Source organism: Megalopta genalis, chromosome 5, assembly GCF_051020955.1.
Source record: "Megalopta genalis isolate 19385.01 chromosome 5, iyMegGena1_principal, whole genome shotgun sequence".
NCBI lineage: Eukaryota > Metazoa > Arthropoda > Insecta > Hymenoptera > Halictidae > Megalopta > Megalopta genalis.
In genome coordinates this window covers 12,322,301-12,343,584 of record NC_135017.1, presented here as the reverse complement: position 1 = coordinate 12,343,584, position 21,284 = coordinate 12,322,301, and the positions used below count along the sequence as shown (strand labels likewise).

The 21,284-nt window shown below is 43.3% G+C and overlaps 1 protein-coding gene across 2 annotated transcripts in view; it reads left to right on the top strand.

The window, feature by feature from the left end:
• LOC117218108 (beta-1,4-glucuronyltransferase 1) overlaps window positions 1-21,284 on the top strand; it is a 72,129-nt gene that overhangs the window by 18,958 nt on the left and 31,887 nt on the right. The window contains exon 1 of one of the 2 annotated variants that reach the window (XM_033466214.2): window positions 12,980-13,323. The exons of the other annotated variant lie outside the window; for it this stretch is intronic. The gene's annotated coding sequence lies outside the window, so the exon portion shown is untranslated. Of the gene's footprint in view, window positions 1-12,979; window positions 13,324-21,284 lie in introns of those variants that run through there. 2 annotated transcript variants of the gene reach the window in all.

The window sequence follows — 21,284 nt, the reverse complement described above, 5'->3', positions numbered from 1 at the left end:
TAAATTGTCCACAATTATAAAAATGAGCCGTAAGTCTCGAACAATCGAATCTCCTCTTCCCAAATTATCCATTTTAGTGGACAATCTGAGCGTCAGTATGGGAGACATTACTGTACGTGTTTAAAGAATGTCTTGCGAGTTTCTAAGTTCCTGGACAACGACATTTTTAGGACATTCGCAGTCACCAGGTGGTCAGGAGCAACGCGGAATAAAGACCTCCCCTTTCAGCAGCACTTTTAACCCCCTGGAACCAAGAATAATAGACCAGCCGATCGATTTTTCAAGAAAATCTTCGTCGGGCGTTGTTCCTGGCCACCCGGTGACTGCAAATGTCCCCGAAAAATGATCAGCAACGTCGCGCGAGTTTTAGGGGATGAAAGAGGTGTCCGAAGGTGTCCTCGGAGTATCGGCGCAGCGGTGTGTCGCTGTCGGGCGGCACATTCCCGGTGGATCGGGGCCGCAAACACGGCCGTTAAAGCGTATCGAACGGTCGCCGGATCGGCGGAGTCGGATACGCGCCCGAGACTCCGTGAGTAGAAAGCAAATGTGGCGAGAGAGCGCATCGGCTAATGGTGACTCCGCAGACCCGGGGCGGACGTTTGCGAAGGCTCTGGGAGTCAAGTGGAGGCGCGGCGTGGCGCGGCGCGGCAGCGATCGGGCCGGGTGTTTGACTCTGGACAGCCACCCTGGTCCCTTGTCTGCATCCGGCTGTTCCCTCCACAGCTGTATCGCCAATTTATTGCAAGAGACAAAGCGCGTTCAGAGGGTAAGAGGTAGGAGGTGAGCGACCGGTCAAAGAGCCACTCCATCGTTGGGGTACCTAGAAAAGGGAGCGACCGAGAGGGAGAGGGCGGGAGGGAGGGAGGGAGAGAGAGAAGCCTGGGCGCAATCAATAAGGCCGGAAAAGAAAATAGAATGCTGCCCCGCCGTTGCGAGGATCGTCTATACGTAGTAATATTCGCCCCGCGGCGCGTGACACGGGACATTAAATTCCGGACGACGCGGATCGATTCGTTCATTATCCCCGGCTCGCTTATCGCCGGCCAGACGGACATTTTTAAACCGATGACGTATGCTCCCGACCGGCTAACATAAATCCCGCTCGCCGGCCAAGACGGTCCCGCGGGCAACGGGGTCCACCCTCTGTGTACCCCCGGCAAACACCATTTGCCCGTTTTTTTTTTGCCCGCACCCACGTCTTCTCGATCGCTCCCAGCGGACCGCGGCGTTGGTCTCCTTTGGTTTTTAATATTTCGAGATGGCCTGTTTGGCCGGCAAATCTCTTCCGGGGTACCTACTATTCCCGCTTTGCGAATTCAGTCTTTCAGGAGAGACCCGCTTCGAGGTCGGTGTCATTCGCAATGGAAATTGGACAGAGAGCATCGCCCGAAATAAGGGTACGGTAATGTCTCCCATACTGACGCTCAGACTATGCACAAAAATGAACAGTTCGGGAAGAGGAGACGCGATTATTCGAGCCTCGCAACTCGTCTTTATAGTCGTTGACAATCGATAGCCATAAAAAACGAGCCACAAGGCTCGAACAATCGTATCTTCTCTTCCAAAATCGTCCACTCTCGTGGACAATCCGAGCGTCAATTAGAGAGACATTACTGTAGTCTTGTTTTTACGACGCAACTGTCTCACACGTAACATTTCTGTTTTTCTCTTCTTTCTTCTTTTTTTTATATTATTATTAATAGCTGATTCGTTTCGCCGTTAACAAATCGTCGGCAAATATTTTTGCGAGCGAAGGAAACGTTTGACGGCTTCGATTTTAACGGAACGTGCAAAATATCTTTTCGCGGCCGATCTCGTTCAAACGTTGAAAATTAACAGCTCTATCAACCCGGCATCGATCCGCGGTAATAACGTTTTTTTAGCACCGCCGGGTCAAGAGCGACGTGGAGGGGGTGAAAGTTCGAGTTTCGAGGAATCTATCGAAGGCCGTAACTTCTGATCAAGGAACGTTCTCGACTCGCAACCGGTGCTAAAAAATCGCTAAAAAACGGAGCTTTCCACCGACATATAGCTCTATTGTAACTTTTTTATTTCTTATGGTTTTCTTACGCATTTTTAGTATTTCACCCGCGAGAAAATCGGGGGTGACGCGACCGTTTCCCCCATAAACGGTTATCTCACGTCGACCAAAAACTCATGGTCGGTGCTCCGTTCGACGACGTTTCTAACCACGTTAGACGACGCGCCGGCAAACATCTCGTTTCCGAGTTACGTCGGGAAACGCGCGGCTTTCAAAGGCCGTTTCGCTCGGCGCCCTGGCGACGGTGGTTCGCGGAAGATAGCTTGCCGCCGTGAATTCTGCAGGACTGTTAGCGTTAACAGTTCGCGGGAAATCTAATAATAATATTCCGGTGCTGTCCTTAGAGCCTAGGAGAGCCGGCGGAGTTCGCGAACCTCGAGCCAGATGTCCTCCGGCTGACGAACGACGCGGCGCGGCGCGGCGCGCGCGCAATTTCTCGGCAGTTCTCCTCTATCTTTTATCTTCCACGTCCCCGCCTTACACGGCAATTACACCCGTCATTGCCACCGCGCGTTCGCTCGTTCAGCGGGTCTGAATATTAATGTCCGACGCCGCGACGATGACTCGGGACGACAGAGAGACGCCGGAGACGGGACGCGGCACATCTGGCGCGATCGCGCTAATTGCGAACGGAACCCCTTCTGCGACCGAACGAAACGCCGGTATCTCCGGCGACGCACTCGCTCGCTCGCTCCCTGGCACCCATGGGAGTCGCATTAATAGCCGACCCGAATTCTATTATCGCCGTGCTATTGTCGCCGGGATCCCTTCCCGCGGAAAAATCAGCGCCGCTCGATCGGAAATTGGTCTTCTCCCCAGCAATTTTTCCCCGACAAAATAGCACGGCCGTGTCCGCTCGAAACCTTCGGGACACCGCGGACCCGCCGAAGCGGAAAACATTTTTCGCCACTCGAGAACCTCCAGCGCGCGCCTCCAGCGTTTTTCCAACGGACGCGCCGCGCCGCCCCGGAATTCCATGGTCGAAATTGTCTCGGCGTCGTTTCAAGGTTCAAGGGTTATAGCGCGGCAGGTTGTTCGATTCGTCTCCGAAAAAAACGAGCTGGAATATTATCAAGTTGAAAATCATTCAATTTAATTTATTGTTCGATTACTTCGAATATATTATTTTATTCGAAGAATTTATTCGAGATATTTCTAGAATCAAATTTTATTCGCACAATTTACCCGAAATATTTCTCACATGAAATTTTATTCGTACGATTTACCCGAAATGTTTCTCAAATGAAATTTTATTCGGCGAATTTACGCGAAATGTTTCTCGAATGAAATTTTATTCGGCGAATTTACTCGAAATATTGCTTGAATACAAATTTACTATGCAAAAATAATAAACAAAACAAAGGAATAACGAAATTTTAATATTTCTTACTCGATGAATATAAAGTTGATTATGCCGGGAAGCGGACCAAGGGCACAGCAATTGGGGCCAGTCCACAGTAACCGGGTCCGCGACTCTAAAACTTCACTAAAATTGCACTTCGAATTTTCTGACGTATTTAGAACGTCGTCTTCCAGCATAGAGAATCATCCAAAGCGACTAACATTTTCGATTTGCAATTCTTAAAGGGTCCCTGGCCCGTGGCGAAACAATCTTGTTAAATATGTTGAACCGAAGAAATTGAATTTCCCGTTATACGTTGACGGAGTCCGCGCGAGAAATGGCACCTCGGCAGACAAATCGATGCGGCCCAAGTTGCACGGGCTTTTGAGGGAAGCCTCCGCCTCTGTCCTCGGACAAATACCGCAATTTTAAGGTTCCCGGATCCACAGCGAACCGCTGTGGAAAAAACCGTTCAAAGACCGCCGTCAAAGTTCTTTGTGTTGGCCCCCGGGACAGAAAAGCGAAATGGCTTCCGCGCGCCGTCCGCTTGGCCGTGTCCGACCAATTACGGATTCGACACGCTCCTTAGCAGCGGTATCGGCGTGTCCGACTCGTAATTAACGCGATTCTTCTGCCCTCCCGCCTTGTTCACCTGGGTTAGGCTATTAGCGGTCTCTCCACTTCGCGCTTAGAACTGCGACACTTAGGGTCGCGATTAACCTTTGGACCACGGACATTTTCCAGCACTCATTTTTTAGCCACGGCTAAATCCGTTCGAATATTTATGGTTGATTCTCGTTTATTAGTTTTGGACCTTTAATTAATTTTTGGACCTTTTATTAGTTGAGGCTTTTTCTTAGTTTTGGACCTTTTATTAATCCTTTTATCAAATTCAATATCAATAATTAATAGTTCCATACGACTGCCGCGAGATTAAAATATAGATAGAACATATGTATCTTCGGGTCCGAACGGACCCGGCGGCCGCATTCGAGGGTTAACGGAGGCAAACGTAGCCCGCCGGCCATGAAAGAGCGATCCATCATGCCGGATGATCTGGATCTCATCGGGAGTTTTGACACGATCGAATCTTTGTTTGGACAACGAGGAAAGACGGATTGCGCGTTTGGCCGTCGTTTCGACGATTTCGGTGTCGGCGCCATTCGTTTCCCGGTTTTCTGGCCTCATGAATGGAGCACCGTGAGTTACGGCCGGCCATTAGTCACGGAGTCACTGAATTTCCTATGCGCGAAATGAGAGAGAGAGAGAGAGAGAAATACAGAGTGGGAGTCGCGACCAAAAACGAGGAGGCTGCGAAATATGGGCCCGGGATATCAGCGAGGAGGAACGTGGGGACATGATTAGAGTTTGTATCCAAAAGGATCAAAGAGAGAGAGAGAGAGAGAGAGAGAGAGAGAGAGAGAGAGAGCTGCTACGGGAAGATTAAATCAATAGACGCGCGGCAACTGGGACGAGAGCGGACCCTCGAAATAGCCTGATCAAGAGGTATAATGAAGCGGCTTGGTCCGCCGGGACTGTAAACAGAGCCTGTCTTTCGGATTCATCGGGAACTGTGCCGGAAAATTGCTTGTTTGAATGGCATCAGCATTTTAGGGTATCGCTGTAGACAACTTGGTACGCTACTTTACATATACAAAATGCTGGTTATTGAACATTACCCGAGAAATCGGTCATCAGAAGCTGTGAAAGACATAAGCATTTTAGAGTACGGCATTAGTATAACTTCATACTTCGTTATACAGTAATGTCTCTCTTACTGACGCTCAGATTCTGCACAAAAATGGACAATTTTGGAAGAGGAGATACGATTGTTCGAGCCTTGTGACTCGTTTTTTTATGGTTATCGATTATCAGCAACTATAAAAACGAGTTGCAAGGCTCGAATAATCGTATCTCCTCTTCCCAAATTGTCCATTTTGTGCAGAATCTGAGCGTCAGTAAGGGAGACATTACTGTACAGTAATGTCTCTCTAATTGACGCCCAGATTGACCACAAATATGGACAATTTGGGAAGAGGAGATACGATTATATTATTATTACGATTATTATTTATTATTTATTAAACTTGCGGTTTATTTTTATAGTTATAAATAGTCCACAATTATAAGAACGAGCCACAAGACTCGAATAATCGTATCTCCTCTTCCCAAATTATCCATTTTAGTGGACAATCTGAGCGTCAGTAAGGGAGACATTACTGTACTTCACTTTAATTATTTATCTCTGTAATATTTGTTATCGAACGATTACTAAAAAATCGGTCACCAGAAGCACTGAAAGACATCGTTAGTCTAGGGTACAAAGGGTTAGCTAAGTTCGTAGACTAACTTTTTCCGAGATCAGTGAATTTGAGTACAAAGCTTCGTCCTCTATTCGATGGTATTAATTTTGGAAATGATTGTAGCTTGTTGGTCGAATGTAATCGTTCCAAAATAGTGGGATGTTGGCAAGGTCAGCAGCAGCACAAGGTCCTGTAAAAACGTGGAACTACCTTGAACTGGTTGGTAAGGACACTTCGGAAGTTTTGTGGCTGCTGTTCTGAGGGATCGCCTCGATGAGAAATCTTCCAGAGCGTTGCGTCGGACGGGCAGGTCATGGCAATTTGCCATTTACGCGTTCGTCCGCCGAGAAGTCCCGATTTAACGTCCTGCGACCTCTTTCGTGGGACTGAATCGTGAACGGATTGGTCGCGTCATTAAAATGATTGTGGAAAATTCATTAAGATGTTCTCGTTATTGATAAAGGGGATGTTCGGATAGGGGAAGGTGAGTTGGACGATAATAGCGCATTAGAAAATGGACCAATAGAAAATGGACCAATAGAAAATGGTCCAACAGAAAATAGCCCAACAGAAAATAGCCCAACAGAAAATAGCCCAACAGAAAATAGCCTAACAAAAAATAACTCAACAGAAAATGGTCCAACAGAAAATTGTCCAACAGAAAATGGACCAATAGAAAATGGACCAACAGAAAATGAATCAATAGAAAATGGCCTAACAACAAATAACTCAACAAAAAATAGCCCAACAGAAAATGGTCCAACAGAAAATGGTCCAACAGAAAATGGACCAACAAAAAATGGACCAACAGAAAATGGCCCAACAAAAAATAGCCCAACAGACAATAACTCAACAGAAAATGGACCAACAGCAAATGGATCAACAAAAAAATGGTCCAACAGAAGATGGTCCAGCAAAGGATTCTCCAGAGCCGCGGAATGTCGCCGCAATTATTGTTGGAAAAAACATGCCGGTTTTAATAACGTCCGGTTGAATAATTAAATGGCGCAGCGAGAGGAGAAAAGGGAACCGGTAACGAAACAAGAAGCGCTACTTTCACGCGTGTCCCGCATCGTCTGGCTAGGACGAAATCGAAATCGCCGGTCTGGAAAAACAGTACCCGTTCCACCGGGATACCGGGATCCTGGCTAACGGTACAATCCGCGGCAAAATTCGCCGAGTTGTTGCCAGTCCGTTGATTACGAAAGCGGACAATGACACTTCCAATCGGACATAATCGATTGCGACTCGATGCGGCGGCCGGCGTGCGGAATTTCTGGCATTTATGGCGCGCGAAGAATTTTTTCACCGAATCTCGAGTATTTTTGGCAGAGGACCGTGAATCTCGGGACATTTATTGTACGCGTAACATCGGTAAATATGAAAAAAAACATGTTGAAAAATGCAAATCAGTGTGCTCGAACTCGCGGCTATTTTGGAGCGGGGTCATTGGCCTCTTCGACGAGATACGTATCTGCTTGGTCCTGCTTCTTATGATCGAAGAAACGGCTTGTAACGAAGAAACTGAAAGTAATTTGAAAGTAAAAATTAGAAAGGTTCGGCACTTTAAGGAAATCGGCATCCTGTGAGCTACGAGAGTTAAAGTGCCATTTATGCACGCTTTTCTACGTTTTTTGCAATGTTCGTAGTGTTCGATTTTTGCTGAGTTGCGATGATAGTAAGTTAAATTAGAATGGTTGAATTTATGGTACAGTTTCGATAAAAATGGTAGTTTGACGGATCTGCGAGCTATGCAAGAGTAAAGCTGTTCAATTATATACATTTTTATTATATTTATTATATTTTATTATATTTGCAGTATACTATATTTCTATTCGATAAAGACCATAGTGAATTGATTAAAAATAATTACGTTCATTGTCGTAACACTTCAATGAAAATGGCACCTCGAAGAACCTCCTACAATAAAAATTTATACTGAAACTATTTATATTGAAACTCTATATTGAAACTCTATTTATATTGAAACTAAAAAATTGAACCTTCCCATTAAATTTAAAATTAGGTAGGACAGAGTTTCAGCGCCGAAGTATAGCGTTCGCAGGGGTCGTAGGGTCACCGCAGCCTCGCTCCCAAGCATATTTTCCGGAAGCTCTGCGAAACAGGCGATAAGCAGTATCGAGCACGCTAATAATCCGTGGGACGTGTTGTACGTGACAGTTCGACGATTGCTCGTAGCATTATCGTCCGCGAAACGCATCGAGAACGTGCGGGAATTTCGCGGCACGCGAGCGATAAGACGATGACCTCCTATGGGAGCGCGTCGCTGACCGTGATTCCGGCCGGTTTTATTAACAATAGCAAGGACGATCGTTATCGCGGCACTAATTGCCGGTTAATCGTTATCGCGTTGCATGCCGAATTAATTAAATCGCAGGCAGAGCGCCGTTTTTTCGGTCAGCGCGCACTCGCTTTTTTATCCCCGCCATTCTCTGGAATCATTATTTTCATTCGATTTTCCATCGCCTTCGTGGCAACATCTATGCGATGAACGATTGATAAACATGATCCTAATCGATGATTTTTGCTGAAACGTTCTCTGCTGCGAATAATAATTTTTAAAGATGTCTAAACACTTGAAGTTTTGTAAAGGCTGTGCATTTTGGTCAATTTTGCGTGTTTGGTTTTGACAGGTTTGTTTTAATTCGATTCCGCGTCGTCTTCGTCGAATAGCAACAGCAAAATGTGAGCATAATCAAAGAATATAATTCATGATTTTATAACTCTTGCGAGTTCCGAAGCGGCCGTTTCTGCCGGAATATTCTGTACAGCGAGCAACACTTGTTCTGCCTCGAAAAAAGAAAAAAATATCGAAACACTGTGGAATACTTGTTAGACCGTTTCGAAACTATCGATCCCAGTTGGCACGAAAAATATTCATTCGATACAAGGATGCAAGGTCTAACAATGGCCGCAGCGCTTTCCGAAGTTCGGCCAACTTCTGGAAGTAGCCAGGTAAAACAAATTACTGAACGAACAAACGGGTAATCCAATAATGAAGCTTTAGTTTATTAGTCGTCGAGCAGCCGGCTCTCCATTCAGCGAATGCAAGTTCTATTATTAGGATCGAACGCTCTCGGCTCTCGAGTTTTAAAACAATATCGATGTCCTTCCTTCACGGGGAGAGCCCCGGTTCCCATCGATCCTCTGTGTCCCTTGTGAAAAAAAGAAACGAAGAAATGACCGTCGAGAGCGAGAGAGAGAGAGAGAGAGAGAGAGAGAGAGAGAGATGTGGCGCGTGAATGTTTCGCGACGAGTGCAAGCGCACCCCGACGCACGCACCGATGCACCGATGCAGTCGTCTCATCTTCGCCGGAAGCCGATTCGAACGCCATTTATTCGATTACTCGAGATCAGAGAAATCCCGATTAATGTCCGCTGGCACCCATCCCTAATGGCCGACACAACGAACGTTCAATTTCCCCGGAAAAAGCCGCTCCCCCGTGACGGTCCTTTACTGAAATGAAATTATGTCGCTTCTCTCGACTGACGGGTTAATGAGCTTCAAGGTTAATTATCGGAAAAGTGGTCCGGCGTTTTCTTGAACTTTGAATTCGCTCGTTCCCCCCTCTCTCTCTCGCGGATCATTTCTCGCAATCTTATCGATTATAGTGTTCGGTTAGGGCGCGGCACTTAAGCGAGACGTCTGGGACAGTGGATTACCATCGATATTCTTGTAGAGCTTGAAAAGACGAATCCAACGAGTATAATGAGTATGGCATTCGAGTTGTTCGACCTCGAGATATTCGCGTTTGAAACAACAAGCAGTCAATAGTGCCAATAATTATGGGATCCCGTGGAAAATGTCGAATATCTAAAATGGTGCAGTCATTATAGTCGTTGGATTCGTCCCTTCAGGCTCTAGAAGACTATCGAGGTGCATGCACTGTTGCGAATAATTTTGTCACGGGATCCCATAACTATTTGTTACTATTGACTATTTGTTTCTTCAAACGCGAATATCTCGAGATTAAACAACTCGAATGGTACAGTCATTATACTCGTTGGATTCGTCTTTCCAAGCTCTACAAGACTGCGTAAGAGAAATCTGTAAAAACTAATCCTGATCGCGTTGAAATCCCGTAAAACAACTTCTAAAATTCCTTTCACCGTTACGTTACTTCGACGAGATAACGCGAGAGTTCGCCTTTTTTGACGAAAACGCGAGAGATATCAAATCGCGTCCGCTTAAGTGTCGCACCCCATGCGTCATTCTAAAGAGCAATTCTAGTAGAAGTGGATTTCAGGGCAGCCGTCGATAAAGTGACCCCCGTAACGTCACCATGGCGGCGGACGAGTGCCACGGCCCTTGAAAATCGCGTTTATTCGTTAGACGGGGCGGTCGTGGTCCGGTTGCTGATGAAATAATGGGCACCGGACCGCGTTTAACCGGTGCACGCCACGGAACTATAAATAATCTCTCACTCGGCGTGCCCGTTTCCTGCTCCGCGGCGGTTTTAATGCGTCGCCACGGACAAAGTAATGTTTCAGCTTGACGCGGCCGTAAGAACCGGACCCGAGAAAAATCGGAGGCGGTTGCCCAGGTGCTTTGCCGGCTCCGCTTCGTCGTGTTACCTGTTTCTACCCGGCCCGCGACACCACCGGCCAATGCACCCGCCTTCCGTCCTCCCTTTGATCCTGCCGGGGAAGCTCGAATTGCCATAACGCGTGAAAGTTCCGCTAACGAGCATCGACGCTCTTTTTTCACGCGACTTTTGGATTTTTCTTTCCGGAGTTATAGCGAACCCGCGTTTTTGACATTTTTATATTTGCTTCTAGCGGCCTCCGGTAATGCGAACATATTTTTAGTGTGTCATAGTAATCGATCGTTATCATTCTGGGAGCCACGAAGCGTCGCACTGTTAGGTGCTCTTCTTGAAGAGACCTGAAAACTTATCTGACAGCTTTGGGAATTTTTTTTTAACGGTCTGGTGAACGAAAATTTTTGAAAATTTTTTACGTCTTTCTAGAGGCCTTATAGGTTGCAAAAATATTTTTTAAAATGCCATGCTAATCGTTGTCGATTACTGTAAAATCTACGAAGCACCTCACTAGCAGGCACTTCTGTGTGGTGGTGTCTCTTCATTTATCTGCCAACTTTGGGAATTTTTTTCGAGTGCTATAGTGAACGGAAAATTATGACATTTTTACACGTGTTTCTAGGGGCTTTTGGCAATACGAAAATATTTTTAAAATGTTTGTCAAAAGTAATTACTGACGATAGGAGGTTGCAGAATAGCGTCAAGGAAGTTGGCTCTGGTAACAGCACCTAAAAGGATCTAGGGGTGGGTTTTCAAAATCATAGTTGCGACGATTTAGGAGATCGTTTCTCCCCTGTCCTCCACCTATCCGAGCGAAGTGGACGATCGCTCGTGACGGGCTCAAGAACCGTGAACTTGCCCATTAGAATTTGCAAGGCTTCCCCACCTGGATGAAAACGTGCTCTCACCTCGGTGTGGCGAGGTTCTCCTCAAGGTTGTCCCGAGTGTTTCTCTGCTCAACCGGTTTTCGAACCTCTCCGCTCTCGCTCCTGTTCCGAGCTGTACAGTCAGCTACATTAACCCCTTGAATGGCTCTGGTAAATATGAAAAAAATCGTCCATTCAAAATTTTTCGTCGAACGTTCATCCATTCTATCCAACGCGACCCTTCGAGGCGAAAGTAACCATCGGAAATATTAAATAATAATATTTTGTTGCTAGTAACATCGGTCTTAAGATGTATGGCCTGGTATGAGGAAGTTTGAGCAATCAATTTACGTTCTAACTCAGAACAAACGACCTTAAACGCAGCAAGTATTGCCGAAACATTGACACGAGTTAATTTTCGAGCCAGTTTGAAGGAGTTTGAAGATGTTCGACGTGAAATTCGACATAGATGTGGAGCAGTGTGCATTTTAAGATACTTCATCACGCATGATTTTAGTCGATGCATCATTTCAATCATGGATTAAAAATAATATCAGTTTATTGCTAACATTAAAATTTGATGTGCTGCAGTTTGAGGAAGTTTGACGAAGAATCTGATACGCTTGTTAACTGCCATACATTCTAAAATACTTCATCGTCGTTTATACATGTTCTCAGTGAACATACCACTTGATTCACGGACTAGAAATAATAATTATTTATTCCTATCAACATTCAAGTATAACGCGAGCTAGTTTGAAGAAGTTGCAAGGAGTTTGAGCAACGAATCTGTGTGTTCTGCTCAAAATAAACATCCTCGAACAGAAAAATGTACGTAAGACGAGCACTCTAATCAGTTTCGAAGCTGCTTTAGGCAAGTTTGACGATGTTTGACGAAGTTTGACGAAACGTCTGCGAAAGACGTTAGAAATATTAGAAAGACTAATATGTACCTTTCCAATCGACGCGCATTTGTTTAAACGTTCCGCGGCATCTGTTTCGTTTCTCAGGAACGGTTCCGTAACAGCGCTGCCACGCACGCGGAAAACCGAGCCGTTGTTCCCCCCGGAACTTTCGGCGCTGCGTGACTGAGGCTCACAGTATGTATATCGCATTCGTCCGAGGCACGTGGCAGCCGCGATCATCGCTGCGTGATAATTGTTTTCCGGAGAGTTGTACCGGGTGATTCAGCTGACCCGACGACCTGAAATTACTCGGTGAAAACGTCTCCCTCGATATCCATACAGAGGCGCCCGATCGTTACCTAACCCAACCTAAACTCCGCAAATGCGCACCCTCGGAGCTGTTACAAAACCCGGACGACGCAACCGGGTTTCGCGATTGCTGAAACGGTCGTAAAAAAAAAGGAAAAAAATACGCATCGTTACATATTTAAACGATTCGAATAGACGCATGGAAAAAATGCACGCTCCGAACAAACGAATGAAATAAACGCGTGGAAATTAACGCGCGTCTAGTTATTTAAACGAAGCGAAACGAACGTGTGAAAATACGAATTTTCTAAACGTTTAAACAATCTACGCAAACTCGCTGGAAGAGCAGATTCGTAGCTGCTCAAACAGTTTAAATAAATTCGTTTCGTTTGGATACAAATATTGATACTTTCCGAGTGTGAAATGATATTTCAACGGGAAAGATTCAGCTGAATAAACGACGGCGACGGGTCTCTTCCCGGATTAATGCAATCAATCGTTCCCTCATCGGGGATCATAACTTATCAGTTGAAAACAGACGAGCTATTTGTGCTGTTAGAATTTATTTACTATTTCGTCGAAGCGCTATCTTATCAGATGACGGCGGGGGTCGAAGAAGTTTGCGAGTTTATTGGCGACGGTTTATAACAGAGGAACATCGTGCTCGCCGATTCGTTGCGTTCTCGATCACGGAGCCTCGCGATTCGAGCGATTCCCCCCTTGTTCGGCATAGTCTTTGTTCCCCAATACCGGGACCCGCGAGTGTCCTCACTGCCATAATAGAGCCAGTGTTGTTCCGAGCACGCCATTGTGCCCCTCCTCCCCTCCGACAACACCCTTTTGATTCGGTTCCTCGAGGAGTTTCGACTTCGAGAGCGAAGGCGGCGCAAGGGTGGCTCGCTGTAGCCGGGATTAGGCTAATTCTTGCGGCGACGCGTTTCCTGCCGAGTTGCTGCGGCGACTGATAGGACGACTGTCTCGTAGAGCCTGCCAGTGTGAGTAGATTGTTATTGTTGTTCAACGTTTTTTCTAGTTAACGTTCGTCAATTTTATTTGCAACCCTCGTTTTATTTACATCTTCAACTTGTACCGTTTTTTACAACCCCCTTTATTTACAATTTTTACCCTCTTCGTTCATGCGCCATTTGCGTGGCTAATTCTCGCTATTCGCGGTACCTTCATTTACGCTTTCAACCCTTATTATATCTATGGGGGCTGGTCGCAGTTGCCATTTTTGCTATTCGTGGCGTTTTTAGTCGAGTTTTCAACCCTTGTTATTTTTAGCGCTGCTATTTATACTTGTCGTCCTTATTATTTTTGGTACTGGGACTATTTGTATTTGCCGTTGGTATCATTATTATTTATATGTTCAACCCTTAACGTTAATATTTATACGAGCGCAATTATAAATATTAAATTTTCCAGTCGAATATATTTTGCAGCCGATTTTAAAAATCATGCGAAGTATGAACAATTTTGCAAATTGTTTCGAAAGTATATTTTAAGCATCGTCTAGTCATTTTTGAACATTTCACCGAGGCAATCTTTCAATGATGCGAAAGGCTTGTTGATTTTTCTACGAAAAACATGAACGGAATAATTGCAAAATTGCCTTCTCCTCTGCCTGTTCATTATCTCATTCACTTAAAATTGTCCAATTTATCGTGATCAGCGATTAATTGTGTTTCGAAATTACAACAGGAAGCCCCTTAAACGATATAATAACATATCTTTAATTCGAGTTTAAACGATTCCGCGATAATTTTCAGAAGATGATTCGAAAATGAACGGAGGAAGCAGAATCGTGGAGAAGCGCGTCTTCGCTATTAGATAATAAACTACGTAGTAAGTGGTACGCGCACGAATCCTTATTACTTTCGATAAATAAGAGCGTTATATAACAAGGATCGATCTCGATGCATTATTAACGCGTTGCTGGACCCTGACGTGTTCGCCTCTCTTCTGTTTTTTATTCGCCTCCTCCGCAACCGGATCAGACGTCGCGAAAAGCAAAATGGCTTCTGAATCGTTTAATTTAATCCTCGAGCAATTTTCGCAATTAGAACTCCGACGACGTTTAAATACTGTGTTCGAAGGAAAAAAAGAGACAATAATTGCTGAATTGAATTGCATTTTCTGCTGATACACTTTTTGTTGTTTGTTATGGTTTTTCGTCCGTTAGTTGTTATATTTTTTAGTCTGTTTGTCGTTATATTTTTTAGTCTGTTTGTCGTGATATTTTTTAGTCTGTTTGTTTTAATATTTTTTAGTCTGTTTGTCGTAATATTTATTTATTCCGTTTGTCGTAATATTTTTTATTCTGTTAATCGCAATATTTTTTAGTCTGTTTGTTTTAATATTTTTTAGTCCGTTTGTCGTAATATTTATTTATTCCGTTTGTCGTAATATTTTTTATTCTGTTAATCGCAATATTTTTTAGTCTGTTTGTTTTAATATTTTTTAGTCTGTTTGTCGTAATATTTATTTATTCCGTTTGTCGTAATATTTTTTATTCTGTTAATCGCAATATTTTTTAGTCTGTTTGTTTTAATGTTTTTTAGTCTGTTTGTCGTAATATTTATTTATTCCGTTTGTCGTAATATTTTTTATTCTGTTAATCGCAATATTTTTTAGTCTGTTTGTTTTAATATTTTTTAGTCTGTTTGTCGTAATATTTATTTATTCCGTTTGTCGTAATATTTTTTATTCTGTTAATCGCAATATTTTTTAGTCTGTTTGTTTTAATGTTTTTTAGTCTGTTTGTCGTAATATTTATTTATTCCGTTTGTCGTAATATTTTTTATTCTGTTAATCGCAATATTTTTTAGTCTGTTTGTTTTAATATTTTTTAGTCTGTTTGTCGTAATATTTTTTAGTCTGTCGTAATATTTTTTATTCTGTTAATCGCAATATTTTTTAGTCTGTTACTCGTAATATTTCTTTTTAGTCTATTAATTGTAACATTTTGCAATACAGTCGGTTCGACGAACGTGTGTATTTTATCGTTGCATTGTCCCGGCGTTTTTGACGAGCCGCAAATGCAAGAAATCTCGCAGTTTATTCGCCGAGCCGCGCCCTAGCGCGGTTTTACTTTTCTTTGTCGCGCTTCTTTTCGTTTTATTTTAACCTGTTCCTCCCGGCCGACGCCATTTTGGGCTGCCCGCCTTTTTTCAAATCCTCGGGTCCGGTAACTTTCCGGCGACTTCGTCGAACGAGCCTCTTTTTAAACATCTAAAATACAAATGTTTGCAATAAAAATATCTGCAATTAAACAACTAAGCGATACATATTCGAATAAGTGGTAAAATTAAAAAAAATTGTCGGGAAACGAACGACGTCTGCTGTAAAATCACGCTTGAAAAGTTTCAATAAAAAAATTTCGTTCAAGCAATTTTAACTGGAAGCTCTACAATTACTCGTTATTGCATAGATGCAATATTAAACATTGAAACGAGACGAAATTGTTAAATACCGATAGGAAAATTTAACGTCGAAAATTTCAACTGACAAAGGATTAGGTGTGGATAATTTTAGTAAACGTTGCCAAAGGGACATGCTAACAATTTTAATAGATTATTGAGAAGAAAGTGCGCAAACGATTTTAATAAATTATTAAACAAGAAATATACATATTCTGCTGCAATAAATTATAAAAAAAAACGGAACCGCCCGAACAATTTCGATGAATTGTTAAAACAAAGAAGCGCGCAAACAACGCGAATAAATATTTAATAACGTCGAGAATTTTATCAGATGCCAGGACTTGATAACAATTTACCAGACAAGGTATCCGGCCGTTTTAACTTCCATACGAGACCATGGACCGGCGGCACGCAATAAGAACGCCATTATTATTTAATATTACGATTACTCGCACGAACCAGAGATAAAGCGGTCTGCGACGGTTTTCTATCGATCCTCGTTGGCAATAGCAATCGCGGGCTCGTTGGTCTGGAAAACGAGGCAGATGCGATTCGTGGCTAACAGCCTGTAGAGCCGTGGACCGCGTATAAATTGTTATTCGATCGTCTGGCCTCTCGATACGGATAAACAGAAATCGTCAGGATCCGGCCGTCATCTTTTTTCGCCCATTCGAAACTTAATTCGAACAAATTTCATTTACAACTCGTCGCCGTTTCTTGATAAAAAAAAGTTACGCGTCGTTGTGCAGTGTAAAATGTGGCAATCTCTTTATAATTTACTCAAACAATTTTTCAAAACAATGTTTATACTTCTCTCGCGTTTATTCTAACGCGATCGATGTTTATTTTTTTAGCGCTGTATTTTATTTGACATAGGTATTTATTCATTTGTTATTGCATTTTGATATATCTATTTGCTAGTGCATTTCATTCGTTCGTCTATATTTATTTACTATCGTATTTCATTCGTTATATATGTATTTATTTACCATTCCATTTTATTCGTTACACATTTATTTATTGCCGCGCGAGAATTCCTTTAGAACTCCGCAGTTGTTTGCGTCGAACAATTATCGAACACCGCGACAACCTTTTCCAACTGGAAAATGATTTAACAGAAATTGAATTCCGCAGTTTCATAAAATTGATTTCTTAGCGTCGCGCGGCCAGAGTGTCGCGAATTCGAAGAAAATGCCTGAGCATTAACATAAAGAGGATTCTGTGGCCGACGCGTTAATGAACATCCGATCATGATCGGCTTAGATTAATGGATCCTGTGTATGATTCAGTGCTATGAAACACGGATCCGGGAATGCGTTTGCGTCATTCGATTATTTCTTTTTTTTTTCTCTCCATCGCCTGCGATCCGGTCGTTTCCCCGTAAAACAAAAAGAAGCCACGATTCGTTTCTTTTTTTTTTTTACACGGCCATTGTCTCTCTTGTAGCGTGGCATTGACACCTATCGCTTCTAAGAATATATCCTACGTTCTCCTCGATCATAACCTGAGCAATTAGCCGCGCGCGCACGGTCACGCGAGATTATTGCAAAAAGAAAGATAAAATATGGCGGTTCTAACGCGCGCGATTAAAATGATTCGCCGTTCGAAAAGATTGATGTCTAAGCGATCGAGCACGTCGCGGAGATAATGAAAATAATTTGATTAGCGGACATACAGTCGGTCACGAAAATATTCGGACACCACTATAATTTTAACTATTATAATCCGTACTTTAGACAAATATTTAAAAAGAACAAAAAGAGGCTTCACGTATGTTACTATGCAGTATGTAGTTAACAAAAACATAAAAAATATTTATTTACGATACGTGGTTATATAAATAATTAATGAAATATAGAAAGAAGGCCTATTTTAATGTCACGAAAATATTCGGACACCATGAAAATTAAATTTATTTTATTGTACATAAATCTTACTTTTATAAATTAATATTTCGTTGCATATCCCATCTGCTTTATGACGTGTCGCAATCGTGTTGGCATATTACAAATTATTTCCTTAAAATAAACTTGCCCAATACGTAGCCATTCTTCTTGCAGACGTCGTTTGAGTTCTTCTTTTGTGTTTATGGGTGTTGTCCGAATTCTACGATCCAATTCATCCCATAAATTTTCAATGGGATTCAAATCTGGTGATTGCGGTGTCCGTAATTGTTTTATTTATACTCTTTTCTTTTTTCACGGGTCTAACGCGCGATTCGAAACACATAAATTGCAAAAGTGTGTTATCGTTGCGGCGCATTCCGCGAAAGGAAGCCGTTCGAACAGCGTAGACCAATTAACGGTTCGAGAAATAATTTCGTTTTGATGATATTGTGCAATTATTATTCGTGCGAGACTATCGCGAACGTCTGATATGTAATTAAAAATGAATTGCGGGCAGTGTTTCCAGGTGATTTATAGCCGCACCACGTTGTGCAAAAAGATGCAATTGAAATTAGTAGATTAATTAACGCTAGATTCATCGACGCTAGTTAAATTAACGCTAGATTAATTAACGCTACAACAATTAACGCTAGATCGATTACCACTGGATTAACTAATGCTGGAAAAATTAACGCTACAATGATTAATGCTGAGATAATTAACGCTTGATTAATTAGCATTTCGTGTAATAATGTTCCTTTCGAAACCGTCGTCGCCGGTAGATATTTATAACATTTCGCTGAAATCTAACGATCCCAGGCGACCGGCGATAGGTGAATTAAACGACAAACGACGTGTAAAACAATCGGACAGGCTTAATTGCAGCAGGCATCGTCGACGCCGCGTCTCCTAGTGACCGGCTTTTGTGTTCGTGCGAATGCAACGACGCGCACGCGTGCAATAATAACACCGGCGGTCTCGAACAAATTACACCGTGCGCGTTTCTCTTTCGGGGAAAATAAGTGGCATCGATCGCTGGTAATTACCGTATAATAAACGACGATGCTAACGTCCGTAAACGGTGTACACGTTACCGGAAAGTGCAGTTAATTATCGCGACCGATGAGACCAGCCGCTCCATTTCGACGGGGGAAAACATGCGATCTCTGAATCGAAGCCTCTTCCACCCCTTTCCACATTATTTTCTTACTCGACAAGGTTTCCGTTTTCAATTATTTAACGAACGGCCGCGCAGGAACCTCGTACATTCCTCCGCAGAGCTCTGCACCTCGGTTTAGATATTGAAAAGAGAAACGGTCGAGCGACTTGCAACGGAATCTAATTCATTTTCTACTCTTGAGTGCAATGAATTCAACCAGTTTGCTATAAAAACGAGCCGTCTGCTACTTTCGTCGGAGTTTCAAATTTTTCGATATAATTGCTGATATTCGAACAGCTATAACTTTGTGCAAAAAAATCGTACGACTGTGGAACTCGGCTCGTTTTAAAGCCCGAAGTGTCTACTTTCGGAGACCGTACGTCGGTTTCTTTAACAAAATTTATTCGCGACACGGTGGTTCGATTCTAGTTTTGTTGGAGTTTCAAATTTCCGAAAAAATTGTTGATATTCGAACAGCTATAACTTTGTGAAAAAAAATCGTACAGCAATGAAACTAGGCTCATTTTAAAGCTCGAAGTATCTACTTTCGGAAGTCGTCGGTCAATGCCTTCAACAAAATTTATTTGTGACACGGTGGATGGGAATCCTCGTTCTAGATATTACTAGTTTCGTCGATGTTTCAAATTTTGGAAAAAATTGTCGATATTCGAACAGCTATAACTTTGTGAAAAAAAATCGCATAGCACTGGAACTAGGCTCATTTTAAAGCTCGAAGTGTCTACTTTCGGAGACTGTATGTCGGTTTCTTTAACAAAATTTATTCGCGACACAGTAGACGGAAAAACCTTGTTCCAGACTTTACTTAAAATTTCTAACCTTCGAAACATCGACGATATTCGAAATACCGTAACTTCGCGAACAAAAATCACAGAACAACGAAACTAAGCTCATTTTAAAGCCTGAAATCTCTACTTTTCCCGTATATAATTCATTTTCGTCGAAAAAATTTTTCGGCGACACAGCACGCCAGAAGTTGCAACAACTCATATCGGACAAAGTAAAAACGAGTCACTTCTGGAATCTTGGAATTAAAAACGCTATATATTTTACAAAAGTGTCGTGTTTAAACAAGATCTGAAGAAAACCAAACATCTACAGTATAAGCAATTATACTAACTTGTACACACCTTTCAAAGAGATTGCAACAACTGGCTGGTTAAATATTTATTCGTTGTTTGCATCAGCTGTGTCAACAATAAATGTTTGTTTAGCAAGAAAACACGCGAGAGCAAATATAATTTGTAATTATACTTTGCAATACATGTTGTTCTAAGAAATAACCTTAATCCATTTCCGTTATCTTGTACCATTATCTTCACGGTTACAACGATTAGAACTTTTTTTGATTGCAATCATTTCTCAGAAGATGAGGAAGAAGAAAAAGAAGAAGAAAAAGAAAAAGATGATATATGTATATGAATTGTGCTCGAACATTTATTGGAGCGATTAAATATCGATGATGAGCGAACGGAATTTTATTCCGACACGAAGGAACGGATTTATGCTCGACAGATCGTTGTTAGAAATAAATTAGAGATGTCGCGAGTACGTCAAGGGTTTTAAAAATGTGCACAGTGAAAACAATATTTCGTTGATCCAGAATTTGCGGGGAGATCTTTTCAATTTCGCTTGTTTCTGGGAATCGCGTGTCGCAATATCTCTTATCGCGGGCAACACCCTGTCGATAGGCGGCGTGCTCTCGTTAAGCCCGCGCGAGAAGATGCCCGGGAATCGTAAATCCTGAACGACAGCGGTGGTAACGTCTCAGTCGCTCCGAAAAGCAGCGACAGAGGCGGCCGGGAACGAGGAAGACAAGCGGCCCGAGGAGGAACGGTTTAATCCCGGAGGCCTAAAGCACACACCGCGATAAATCCGATAGAGGGGTATATGTATACGTACACGGGGAAGAAAAACCGGCGCTGAAATCCTCGGGGCGAGCCCGCGCGCGAAGTGCTTACAGGCGCAATAAATCTGGAACGTCTGGAGGTAACGTGTCCGCAAACAATGAGCGCGGCAAAAGGTAGCGCCGCGCGCGCGCGCGCACGCTCGCGCCGCGTTAGCCTAACCGGGTCTCCGCAATAAATCTCTGCCAGTTCGCCGGGTATCGGAGCAAATTAGCAGGCCGGCTGTGCGTCTTTCCGCGCGTCTTGCCGGAAGAGCGTGCGTGAGAAACGTGATCGGGACACCTCGGCGACACCGAGGCGGATCCAGGAGAGCCGAGAATTATCCGGCGGCGCGTCTCCGTTCCCGCGATGGTTTCGCAACGTTTTCCAGATCTCGCGGCGGCAACGGTCGCGAAAAAGCCTCAAGGATACGTTTTCATTGTCGCGTCGTTGCGACACGCTCCGGCCGCTTTGGCAATAGCCGGCTCGGAAATAGAGGGAGAGGTCGATCGACTGCACGCGTGCCAGTCCCCGATAAACTAGAGAAATTGTGCAATGCGGTTACATCAGGCTCGCGGATACCTT